This window comes from Schistocerca piceifrons, chromosome 7 (assembly GCF_021461385.2).
Source record: "Schistocerca piceifrons isolate TAMUIC-IGC-003096 chromosome 7, iqSchPice1.1, whole genome shotgun sequence".
Classification (NCBI taxonomy): domain Eukaryota; kingdom Metazoa; phylum Arthropoda; class Insecta; order Orthoptera; family Acrididae; genus Schistocerca; species Schistocerca piceifrons.
The window spans coordinates 180,261,808-180,275,239 of record NC_060144.1 but is presented as its reverse complement, the minus strand read 5'-3'; the positions used below and the strand labels follow the sequence as shown (position 1 = coordinate 180,275,239).

General features: G+C 35.0%; 1 long non-coding RNA gene across 2 annotated transcripts in view; it reads left to right on the top strand.

Annotated features, from left to right (window-relative positions):
• Positions 1 to 12,897, top strand: part of LOC124805333 — a 51,722-nt gene extending 38,825 nt beyond the window's left edge. For both annotated transcript variants that reach the window (XR_007017442.1, XR_007017440.1), the window contains one exon: positions 12,730 to 12,897. This is a non-coding gene — a long non-coding RNA (uncharacterized LOC124805333). The remainder of the gene's footprint in view (positions 1 to 12,729) is intronic.
• Positions 12,898 to 13,432: the final 535 nt, after the last annotated feature.

Here is a 13,432-nt window from a genome sequence, read left to right as displayed (position 1 = left end):
ACCTCCAAATTTCGTTAGTAAAATTGTCAATTTAAGTTTAATGAAAGACTTTGTGTTGGAAAATTTATAGGTATTCTTTCTAGACATTTGTTTACACATCGAAGAACTTGCTATTCCTCCGCCAAAAACTCTGTGCTGTGAGATATTTGTTTTTCTTCTATCAAAAAATATGAGGTTATATTCATTTCACAGAACAAATCCACATGAAAGTATGTATTAACTTCTCCAAAATTTGAACTATGAGAGGTAAATGCAGATGGTATTTTAATTTTCTCCAATTTCTCTTACACTTTTTTCTTCTGATGATTTATCTGCGAAATCTTTTAAGATACCATGAATGTTTGACAGTAATTCATCTGTTCTTTTTCCAAACAACTTGAAGTGAGAGGTAACCGTCCCACACTTTCTTCTGTTTCTGGTGCCATTGAAATATGCATTCTTCATTTTTGACAGCATTCTGGTCTGTGGAAATGCCAGTTGTTGTCTCACACAAAGGTTCCAGCCATCCTGCAGAATGCTCTTCATCTGTGGCTATTAGATAACAGAGTCTTCACAGCCTGTTGGTGCCAGTAGCCTCAATGTACTTTTCTGAAGGTGAAACAATACTGGTCCAATCTATGTGTTTACATTTTTTCCTGTCTTTCCTTCTAAACGTGTGCAAACGAGGACATCCATGTTAGCAACATATGGATGATCGTTTTTATTCTCACTTGGGATAAGCAAAACATTTTCCTCTATCATCTTCACTTGTTTAGCACATCTTGTGTAGGTACTGTTATTGGCCTCTGGGAAGCACTGTGCCTTTGCCTATTCTGGCTACATCAAGCAGTCTTCTTAAAAAACATACATTAAATTTCGTTGTTATGAACTCAGACATCTATGCAACATTAAAGGATCTGACTCTTTCAAATATTTTGTGCTTCATAATTTTCATCAGTGCCTCAGACAAATTGCTTGTGTGGTTGCTTTGCACAAGTAGGTCATTGCAGTATGACAACAGCCACAGTTTCTGCATTCTCCAATAATTTTCTAAGTTCTGTGAGTAAGAAGGAAAGTTTTCTGTTGGGACAAAAATTATATTTTAAAAATCTTGATGGAAAGTACACTGCTTTTCTTGGGGTATAAAGTTCTTACTTTTTGACAGCCACCTCCAAACAGTGTGAAGCACACAGAAGATTCACATCAGAACTTCAGATGAAGGTATGGAACTTTGGATACCACATTGTTCTGCTTGTGAATCATCTGTTAAGAAAATGTTTGGGCCATAGATATGTCCACCAAACAGGTTTTCATCTAAAATCTCCTTCAAAAAAGAAAAAGAAACTGAAAACCAACTTCTGCAACATCAAAACTTCCAGAGGAATCATTAGTGTGCCAAGTGATAGGCCTCTACAGTCACTGTGTGCGAGAATCACAAATAGTCTACTGACAGCTTGATCTAAACTGCCAGTTGAGTCCATAAATGCCATTTGTGGAGAGGCTTTCTTATAATTTATGTACTCGTTTTGCTGAGAGTGGCCAAATTCTGGAAAAGCATATTAAATAATCAAAATTGGCTTAATACACAGCAATCACTATTGGAAGCAACATTTTAAAAGTGTTTCTTATCACATTATATAGTAATTGTCCACTGGTGAACATTTTAGCACACTCTCTTCCCATTTTAGCATTATACCATCTAAATGTTGCAATAATAGTTATTTTGCCTCGCTGTCAAAATCTTCTGGGCCATAGTCTACCTTAGAAACAATTCGGTACACATGATTACAGTAACTATAGTCTGGTCACTGACTTCTATTTGCAAGTTCTAAAGAATAATTTGGCTCATTCTACAGAATTTCAGTTTTGATGGCCTCAAGTCTTGGCTTTCATGTAACTTGTGGTTTTCTTAAGCTTAAGACTGCAGCACTTCCTAAACTGTGATTGTGACTTAATGTTGAATTTATTTCACATGGCATTTCACGTACGAAATCAATTTTCCTCTTACATTTCCCTCTATATCTTGTCTTCATAGTGTGTATAGTGACTTTCAGCTTTGAAGGACAGTTCGTATTTTTTATTACCTTATGTACAGCAGATTCATGTATGTATTCAAGTTAGTGCTGTGTTGATAACGCAGACGCTGCTTAAAAATTATTTTCTGGTCTGGAGCAGGGTCAAGTGAACTAATGCTGTATGTACTTTCTGTGAAAGATTGAAACTCCAGTATCCATTTCTTAAAATCATGCTCATTTTTAAAGGCTACCAGGAACAGTTTCCCATCAGTTTCACTTTGCACCACATCAAAAAGGATTTTTTTCCGCGGTGGCAGAATTCCCTCTTGAAAAGCAGTTTACTGATGATGGCAATTCTAAAACCAATGAAAAAGTTTGAGAATAAAGCAAAACTACCAGACTGTACTTATAAGAATTTCATACTTTTCCTCAAGGGTAATGTTCTCCTCAAAACTTATCATATTAGACTCTCCGTGGTCCATCACAATTCAGGAGCATATGATCGAAAAAATGCGGGGTGAAACGCGGGAGAACTTCAAAGCAAGCGCGCTAAGTGCCTCATGCGATTGGTTGTGTCATTCTGTCCCGTCCTTGGTTGGTTGTATGTTGTGGCAGAAGTTTGGTACAGATCGGTTTTACTTGTCTCAATTACAATTACAACCACAGTACAACCACGAACACAAGATACAAAAGAAGCAAAAAAACATGCAGAAAAGTTCTTGGTGCCTACTTCAATCCATATAAGCTTTATTGAGTTTGTGTACAAGGCCTCAGTTAATCTTTACACCTTGAGAACTTTCACAGGAATTTCTTCAACCAATGCTCCATGCAGCAATACATTTTGTGCAACCATTTGTTCCATAAACAAATCATGCTCATTCAACACACTAAGAAAGTTCTCAGTGTTGTGAGTCAAGCAACTGGAGCATATGTCTCTTCATAGTCATATCCTTCTACCTGATTTAAATTTTCCTTCATTATTAATTCTGACGGGATCATGCACAGATAAATGCTAGGGAATGAGCCAACTTGTTAAAGTAATTAAGTAATTTCTTAAGTAAATAATTTCTGTAAATATATTACTTTTGTTAGGAATGCTTGGCAAGTGAGAGGTCCATTCTGACTCTTTTACTCAACTGTGGACATCTGTTCAAATGAAAACTTCTTTTATCAGACTTCAAAAACATTCACTCATTCGATTATTTTTGTGCATTTAGTGAAGCCAGAAACTTTCGCAATGTCAAGATGCAATACAGCTAAGATGACTTTTAATATAAAATGAAACAAATATTAAATATTATCACTATATTAAATTACCACACATAAACAATAAATTTACAACGAGACTTACATTAAATCAGTTGCTGTGTGCAACAACATGTGAGTACGTGTAGTGTGATTGTGCCTCATATAAATGACAATGGTGGTGTGGCGTATAAATCTTCCATAATCACAGAAAAGCATTTGTCTTGGTTCGCTTCTGGAACAAAAACATTCTGCTCCCTTCACAAAAATAACTGAGGGACGTAATTCTACATTTGTTTCTGCAGTTGTATCCTTCAGTCGATACAATCGTTAGTAGTACTTAATTTTTAATTAATACATTATTTATTCATTTATATCATTTCAAATATTTCATATGTAAATGCCGCTCTTCCTGCAGATGTCCTTTAAATTGAGCACAATCACTAATTACTGAACATGTCTTATACCTTCCAGTGTTTCCAGGTGCCACACTTTTTACTGTGACACCCACTTTCTAACATGGCTCTTTTGTTTGCTGGAAGTTGTGGATAAGTCCAAGTTCCATTAGATGACAAAGAATCCAATTCTTCCTTTTTTGATTTTGTCTGTTCTTCATCATCATGCCAACCCCTGACATCTTCTAAATTCTAAGATAGTTTTCCACTAACGCTTCTGCATTCAAGGCTACAGTGGATAATCTTCCAAGTACTTAGGATTTGTTGTTATTCTATTGCTTTTATGCAGAGGTTCTGCATCCTTCACTCATTCTGAAGTTATGGGCTGTGAATTATCTTCAACAGTTTGTTCAGTTATCTCAAAGTTAGATTCATTCTCTTGTCCTAGATCTTCCGCTATGTTCTGTGATATGCTACTTCAAGATCCAATCACCACTACTTTCACCTTCAAATAGAAACTTAATTTCTCGAAAAATTACGAGCCAATCCATTGTATACTTTAAAATAATGAAACACTTTAGGCTTTGATTGAAGAGTATAACCTGCTGTAAAGTGAATATAGTCATAGTCTAAGGTCAGCATATATTTCCTTCCATCAAAAGAACCACTTGTTGCTGGACCAAACAAATCACTGATTCATACCATGAGACTTGGTTGTCATTTAATACTTACTTGTACCTTGCCACGAGACAAATGCTGTTGATGAAGAAAATTCATTTAATTCCATTTTGTAACCATTATAATTATTACATTTTGCTTCTTTGTCTAATAGTCCACCTTTAACAAAACTCAATTGTTCACGTAAAAGGTTTCCAGACCAGTAACAAAAACTCTGTATTTTGAAAGCATTGTTAGTAACATTCTGCACTCTGTATCAGTTTGTTCATTATTAGTACCCAATGCTTTCAAATCAGATATTAACTTATCAAAGTTCAAAAAATTAATTTTAAGGGCCATCATCATTTGCATTAAACTTTACGATCTACAGCGTCTTTCTTAATAAAAGTAGACTACCCATATCTTTCCATTGAAAAGTTTGTGTTAATGAATTCCATAAATGACATAGAGTTCCCTTTCCTTGGATACTGCACGCAGCTGTCTGAAATTCTTTGGGTTTTTTGAGACTAACACTTCTTACCACTTTAGCTAAGTTCTCCCAGAAGTGTTTTCTTCTGTGCACATTGTTCAGCTCTGTCGGGCTTAGTAGAGTCTACCAGTCCTGTATAGGGTTTTTCTGCAAAAGTCAATAATTCCATTTCACTTAAGAGTGCTTCAGACCTAAATTTCCAGCTGCTAAAGTTCATGCCATCAAACAATGGTATCCTTGACATCTCCATCTATTGAGCCATGGCTGTGAGTTATGTGTTGAATTAATAATTATAGTTTTTCCACCTTTATTTTTGTACTTTATAAACTGTCAAGTGGGCCTATGGACTGATTTTAATGCTAGAAATAACAAGAATTTAGATTAGTAAAATCAGTTTGTTACTTATTTCAATTACAATTACAACCATAGTAAATGAAGGCAGGCAGAAGGAAAAGCACAGGAAAATCACATATAAAAAATAAAGAGAAATAAGTTCAAGCATAACTATTAAATTGTCAGTACATCAACACCCAGTTTTCCATGGTTGTACAGTTGTCCACTTATTTTCGCAATTTTGTGCATATTTTCTGGTGAATTATTTTCCACCATTGATCCGGTTTAAATGAGCAACAGTATGTATACTTTCCTGAATTCATTTTCTGACTTCTCGACTTTCTCCTGCCTGTTTTTTGAATCTGCAGTAGAAATCACTTCAAAGCTGTTTTTTGAACTAAAATTTCTCTGTTCTTATGGTTTTGCACTTTTTGAATACAGCTTCATTTCCTCCCTGTTTTCCACTTGTCTGAGGAGGTCACGTCTTCTTTCTTCAACAGCATCTCATATTTTCGACATAGAGTAGAAATACTTCTGGACTGAGCATTGGGATGTGCAGAACAGATTTTGTGTTGTCAACATACATAGCCATCCTTGTCACATCATCTCTGGACGCTGTAGGTTTGTCCACAAAGTTCCTTGTACATTTAGAATGTCATTACACTCCTACTACAAACATATTCTCTTCCTAAATGCCGTGAATTTGGTATATACACTTTGCAAACATCATAACAATTTGCATTTAATAACTGCAATAAACTGGACTCTTATGTCAGAAATGAAGACGCTTTTTTACTTCTTTGGGACAACTGTCTCTGCCCAGCTCCACTTCTGTTTTTAAAGCTGAGGTAGCCACCTCTATCGGGAGTTTTGTAAGGAACTTTACCGTATTGCCAAGCCTGTTTAAAATTTTGCTGTGATAGCGTTGCAAAATGGCTTAATAGGAAGCCAGTGCCTTTGAAGGCGTCCCACAAAATACTGATTTTGCTGCACGTTAGCGATTAAACCACCCACTTCTCCATCGATTTCTCTTCGATTATTGGGTATTTATTTTCCTCTTGCCTGTAGGCTAGTGCACAATTTTGCTTACTGCTAACACTTTGACGTATTTACTTTCGCACTACAAAGCCAAATGTATGCCAAATAATAAAAATATATGTGACCTGTTTTACTCTCCTGTCCTTCTCACACGCCTCCCCCCTCCCCCCACCCACCACATCCCTCAGCCCACTGAAGATTGCATGAACTTACAATACAGTTGCTTCCATAACATCTATTGTGGTGTAGACCACGAAACAATATGAAGAAAAGTAGATGACACACATGGAGGAATTTGATGGCATCTTATGCTTCCAAGATGGCGGCTAGTGTTAAAAATTGGACATGTGGCTCCTCGAAATAATGCCAGTTATGCTGTTAAAAAGAAAAACTGCGACAGTTGTGAGGACGAAATAACAAAACTCAAAGTTTACAATTTATTATCAGTTCGTTGAAAATGGATATCAAGAAACTTAAAGAACAAAAAAGTGTACTGAACAGGACAAAATCGCGGCATGGAAGTTTGACTTCGTCGGAGAACTGGACGGAATTAACGTTCAAAAGATGCAAACAGGTAGTATGGGGTGTAGGAAACTGTGAAGGGAACATAAATATAGTGCACGAAAATCACTTTCAAGTTCTTTCTGTGACGGAATGTGATAGTGTTGTAAGCAGTTCGAGTGTACCACTTGGAAAACAAAAAGAACTTTGTGAATGGGGAGGAACATGGAAAATTTCAGCTGCAGTTAAGTGAAAGATCAGATGCGAAATTGCTCTCAAAAAATTTGCCACCAATAAGCTGTTCGCCTCTGACATTATCGACTTATGTTAGAAAAATGGCTAAATAAAAAGTGCCAAACAAGACATCGCGCACAGCCAAGGTTGGCAAATAATCGGTATGCTCCAAACAGCAAGTACATGTTAAATTGAACTGTATGCAGACATCCAAGGGCTAAATATAGCCACCGAATTTCGGTGGACAAGCAGTCAGAATTTTAATTTTATAATAAAGCCAGGAGCGAAATGCAATGTTGCTAAATCAACGAGTTAGGGATTAATTTCCTCATTGAGCAAAAAGGACTTTTCTGTCTCCCTGCTAAAAAGAAAATTGTATGAGCTGAGAGGAACAAATGTTATTGTTTTTTCAGTGCCACGTCCTTATGACTTGAGAGAATGGTCCTGTGTAAACAAAGAAATTGAAAGTACAAATACAGAGATGCAAAATATTTGCAGGCAGTTTGAAAATGTAACGTTTGTGAACATGAGCAATTTGGGGAAAAGATTCCACACAATACACGGTTTTCATCTAAATAGACTTGGGAAAAACGTTATAGTAACAAAAATTTTAAATGTAGTGAATAAAATCTCAAATGTGCAGTGTGATGATACAGTAGTCATACCTCTCATGGACATGTTACCTGCAGACTCAAGTGGGAAACCTGCTGTCAGCGAAGCTGCAACCCTCCAGGACAAATGTGAGATTTTCTTAATGCAAGTGAAAACACCAAATGCAAGCAGCTCATAAAACAGCACAGTCGTTACAGAAGAACAGACGCATCAATAAGTGAAACACCATCATCAGAAGCAGTAGCAACAGCAACAACAGTAGCAGTAGTAGAACCAACAATAACTGGAGCAGCCCAGCTTAAGGGGGACCCAAAGGCAAAAATACATTTTTGGCACTCAGTGATAATTTTTTATGGTTTCAAACCAGGAAAAAGTTAAAAACGTAAAAAAATCAGCCTGCCAACTCACAGAAAAGACACAGTAACATCTTTTTTAAACTCACGAGTGAAACAGAAAAATATCAACTTGGTTGTTTTTCATCAAAATGTGCAGTCACTAACTAGTAAAAATAAGTGAAATCCAAATTCTCTTAGAAAACGAATTTAAAACTACCTCACTACTGTGTCTCACAGAGCATTGGTTTTATGAGGACAAGTTACATTTGTTGTCCATACCTAACTGTGTGCTAGGTGGTTACTTCCATAGAGAAATTCTTAAATATGGTGGCAGTTGTATATGATATAAACTTAGTAAATATAAAATTTCCTGTTGAAATATTGAAGGAAAAAGATGTAGAGCTATTAGGAGTTGAGGTAGTGGACACTAAACTAGACAATATTTGTTTATACAGAGCCCCAACTGGTGGCATAAACATTTTTCTAAAAAGTTTAGAATATTCGCTTAGCAGGCTAACACAAAGAAACAGAAGAGCTATTCTATGTGTTGATTTTGATGCTGACTTCGCAAATGACACCAAAGTATAGGCTCAATTACTGAATCTTTTGCAAACATTTAACATGAAATCTACTGTAGAAACAGCAACTCATATCACAAAGACTCCATCTACCACTATTGATCAGACATTCGTAAATGTAGAAATGAACTATAAAATAGAAATACTAAACACCGTCTTTGGGAATAACACAGCTCAAAAACTCTCTCTGAGTACAGAAGCTGAGCTGAAATTTAAACATTACCTAACTATCACCATAGTGAAAATATAAATCACATGCTCCATTACTTGAGCAAAGCGGTTTATAATTCCAAACACACAGATGGAACATATAATAAAGGAAAATGTAATAACTTCATCTTTAATTTTTCCCACTATTTTAAATTGTGCTTCCCTCCAAGACAGAGGAAAATATACACAAGATAAAAAAATTAATAGATCACTTCTGGGCCTCTCAAACAAACAAACAAACAAAATTACTACCCAGATTTTCCAAACAAGTCACATGAGCTGAAATTGATACTTACTACAAAACCTATAAAAATATCTTCAAAAATGTTGTCAAACAAGCAAAAATAATGGCAAATGAAAAATACATAAAAAATTCCACCAATAAGATGAAAGCCATATGATATATTCTAAGGAAGAAACCTGCAGCAAAACAAAAAGATTTCCATAATATTAACTGCCTAATGGAGAAATCAGTTGTGACAGCTGAACCTACAAAAATTGCAAATTAATTTAAATTATAAATCAAAATGTACAGTGTTCTCCCAGAAATCAGTCCAGATGTACTATAAATAATAAATCTATTTTTCTATACCCTATCAATGAAAAGGAAATACTTGTTATAATCGAAGATATGAAGCCCAACTCTCTGTTGGCTCTGACAAAATCCCTGATTACATCACGAAGAAATGTGCTCCCCCCATAGCCAGGTCACTTGTTGACATCTTTTACTGTTCTCTATCAGAAAGGATGTTCCCAGAAAAATTTAAAGCAGCAAAAGTAAAACATCAGTTTAAGAAATGGCGTAAAAACAGATGTATCAAACAACAGGCCTATTTCGCTTCTATCTGGTTTTCCCAAAATAATTGAAAAACTCTATTATAAAAGACTAATCAACTTTACAGAAAAACTAATTAGTTCTCAAATACACAAGCTGGATCCTGAAAGTCTGAATTTACTGAGACTGCTATTTTTGCATTCCTAAATGAAGCCTTAAATGCAATAGATAGCAAAGAGCATATCTCAGCCATATTTCTAGACCTCTCTAAAGCATTTGATGTCACCAGTCAAAACATCTGGCTTAAGAAACTTGAATCTGTGGGTAATAGAGGCCTGGCCTATGAATGGATCAAACCATATCTCAAAAATACCAAGTAGTTCAGCTTTCTATCCAAGAAGGGAACAAGATGAAGTCATACTGCTTAAAAAAGCACAGCAGTAAGTATGGTGTACCACAAGGCTCCATTCTAGGACCGATTCTGTTTCTACTCTATGTAAATGACTTGGAATCGACCAGTCCACACCATATCTACATAAAATTCGCAGATGACACAAATATGATACTAAAAGGAAGGACCAGAGAAGAATTACTGTATGAGATTAAGAAGTGTGTCACCCACATTACAGACTGGTTTTCTGGAAACAATTTAGTAATAAACACGGAAAAAACAGTTACAATGCACTTACACACAATGTAAAATAGATGCCCACTAACACCAGACATAGAGTTGTTTACCAGAAGCCTTGAAAATGTAAGCTCTTCAAAATTTCGTGGAATATGGATCCAAGAAGTTCAAAGATGGATCCAACTTGCAAAATGCATCACAAAAATTGAATACCGTTTGTTACACCATCAAAATCTTTTCTGGTTTCAAATCGAAAGAGACACTAAAATGTGTACTTCATCCAGGCAGAATTGTTATTGCGATATGGCATAATCTTTTGGGGAAATGCATCTGCCAGCAAAAGTTGTTTTATTTGCCAAAAGAGAATTGTAAGAGGCATAGAAAATGCTGCCACAAGAAGCTCATGCAAGCCTTTATTTAAGAAACTTCACATCATTCCACTACCATATCTGTATATTTTACAAGTAACAGCATTTGTTAGGAAAATCTTAGAAAATAGAAACAGTCTTGTCGACTAACCAGAGTATCCATCTACATAACACAAGGAGAAAGCAGGGTATACATGTTCAACATGCATACACAAAATTAAAACATCATTAACCACTGCAAGCAGGAAACAGACTGCACAATAAGCTACCTAATAATATTAAAACAATAAAAGACTCTTCAAAATTTTAAACTGCTGTCCATAAATATTTATTGTGAAAGTGTTGTTATAGTATAGATGAACATTTTGAAATATAAGAATTTGTTCTGTACCTTGTATGTAAGCCTGAACACCTTAATACAGAAGTGTGTCACCTTTGCTGTTTTACTTTAGTAAATGATTTTTAAATGTGTATGGTACTTCTGAATTTCCATGTTATTTGCATATATATTTTTTTCACTTAATAATGTGAACATATTTAGAAATAGTGTGCTATTCTGTATCTTTTACAAAATATCCACTTGTATACTTTTCTGTTTCTCGGTATTACAAATGTATTATATGAACACTTGTATCATTATAAGATCACTGCCATAATCATTTTAACCATGTATCATCTCATCTCCATGTTTGACTTGCCCTATATCATCATGTGCTTCTCTGCACACAATGTTTGATCTGTACCTGATTTTTGTTCCACATTTTATGATTCACATTCATTCTCTTGATTTCTTATTGACTGACTTGCAAACCAGAACATACAATCACGGTGTGAGGGCACTAGTGTTGAGATAAAAGTAATTTATAGGTATAGAGTAATAACTACATTTAAAATATCTGGATAAATGTATTTAAAGTAATCCTCAATTTGTCAGTAGTGCATGGTATGGTTTTATATTAATTTTACAAGAAAGGGTTGAATACTGTAACACTAAATTTCTCAATATTGAATGCACAATGACAATTAACTTGACCACATACACTACAACAATTGTCGACTGCTGTTCAATCTTGAATCTACTTCTACAAGGTCGCACATATGTGTTACAAAAATAGCAATCAAACTCTTTCTTTCTGTCAGGTGAAAGTACTTAAGCACAACTGAAGTGTAATTAACATTGTATTTTTCCCTTTAATAGCAGTCAGCCATTTTAGTGTACTAGCCAATTTGGTTAGTGCATTTGGATAACTGAGGGACCAGAAAGCTATGAATATACAGTCATATTCCACTAGAGCATAGAGTATTTTTTCAGCTGTTCATTTGTCTTTTCAGCCAGGTGTGTACAGCAGCTAGTCACGAAATCCAGTTTTTGGTCCGAAACATCAATGTAGCCAGGCGTTTTACTACCATGAGACACTCCCTCAGTAAGGCAGGAGTCACACTTTTTGCTAACACATTTGAAAATATGTTAAAATATTATGTGCTTTATTCATGTCTATTCATGGGCAACATTTAGTCTTTACTTTATATAAATAACAAGACTAAAGAAAAATAGCAAATAAATGAATGACATCACATACACTATGAAAATGGAGTTGGTCCACTAAGGATACTGGTTTTACAATTTTGGTGGTAAATGGCAACTTGTGTCAATTGTAAGGGCCACATATTGAACCTAAGTGAATGTATATTTCGTTTACAATTTGTAATCGGCCCTATAAAAGTAGATGGAAATAAATATGCTTCAATTTCGAATATCATAGAGTAGAAATATCTTTGGAGTGAGCACTGTATGCTGCGCATGTTGTCAACATCACTGCTTTCGTGATATATACAGGCCTTAGCGCAGAATTGGCGAGAACACTATCAGCAGCTTCACTGAGTCAGTAGATGGTGCTGACTATCGTTCATTACTACGTAGTTTCGTATCCTTTTCCACTATTATAATAGTCAGAAGCCGGCTGAAAATGTTGTTATTATAAAGGAGAATATTTGTCAGTTTTTTCTTTTCCTTCTGATGAAAGATAGAGAAAGAAATGGTTAAAAAAATTCTTACAGAATGTCTGGCAGTTACAAAGAACTCAGGGATTTGCATCCTACATTTTCCTGACCAAATTATTCATTCAATTAGACAAACATGAAAGGTTGATAAGTGATTATTAATAGCTTATAAAATAGTTTATAGGTTATAACTAGCACGGATACTGCTATTGAACACAGACATGTTCTTTTTCAGGTTCTGTACTGAAAGACTCTCTTAAAATGTTGGATTTGTAACGTAATGATGTTCAGTTCTTATTTAGAAATGTACCAATGTATTTGTTGATGTTTTTCAGTATCTGTACACACAACCAGAAGTCCAAAGAAAAATTTAAGGACCAGTAATAAGTGTTTATTTGCAATACAGATCACAAGCGAAGCTCACTGATGAAATCATGTGGTACATCTTTTGTTTAAATTTACTGCCTGTAAGTACATAGCAGCTGTGAGTATATATGTGTAACATGTCGTTTTGATTTTGTTTATGTTAATATCTACCAACTCAAAACATTTATCTATGGAGTACATGTGTAATAAAGATGTACATAATCCTGTTAGCAAGCTACTAGAATAATTTAAGACAGATTTGTGATATAGCGATGCAACTAAAATCTTATTAGCTTTTCCTATAAAAAATTACGTTGTCTTTTATCTGATGTCCTACATACTTTGTCATGTGCATTTTGCCATTTCTCTTTAATGGGCACATGATGTATCTATATATAAGCAACATACAATCGTAAGCTAACACAGAAACTAATTACATAGTAATTAATAGTAATATGCATGTATCCTGTGTATGACAAACATTGTGCTGTAAAATGTTGCCATTGTAAGTTTATGTTATTAATTTCCAATGTAAAACATTTAACAGTATTTCAAAATATTGGTAACGCAAAACCATATAAGTCGTGGTTAACTTTCTGTCACAAAATAGATTCAAGTCAGTCAAATTTAATGTACGTCTGATTACGAAAATGCTGCTTCACTGCTGGATCA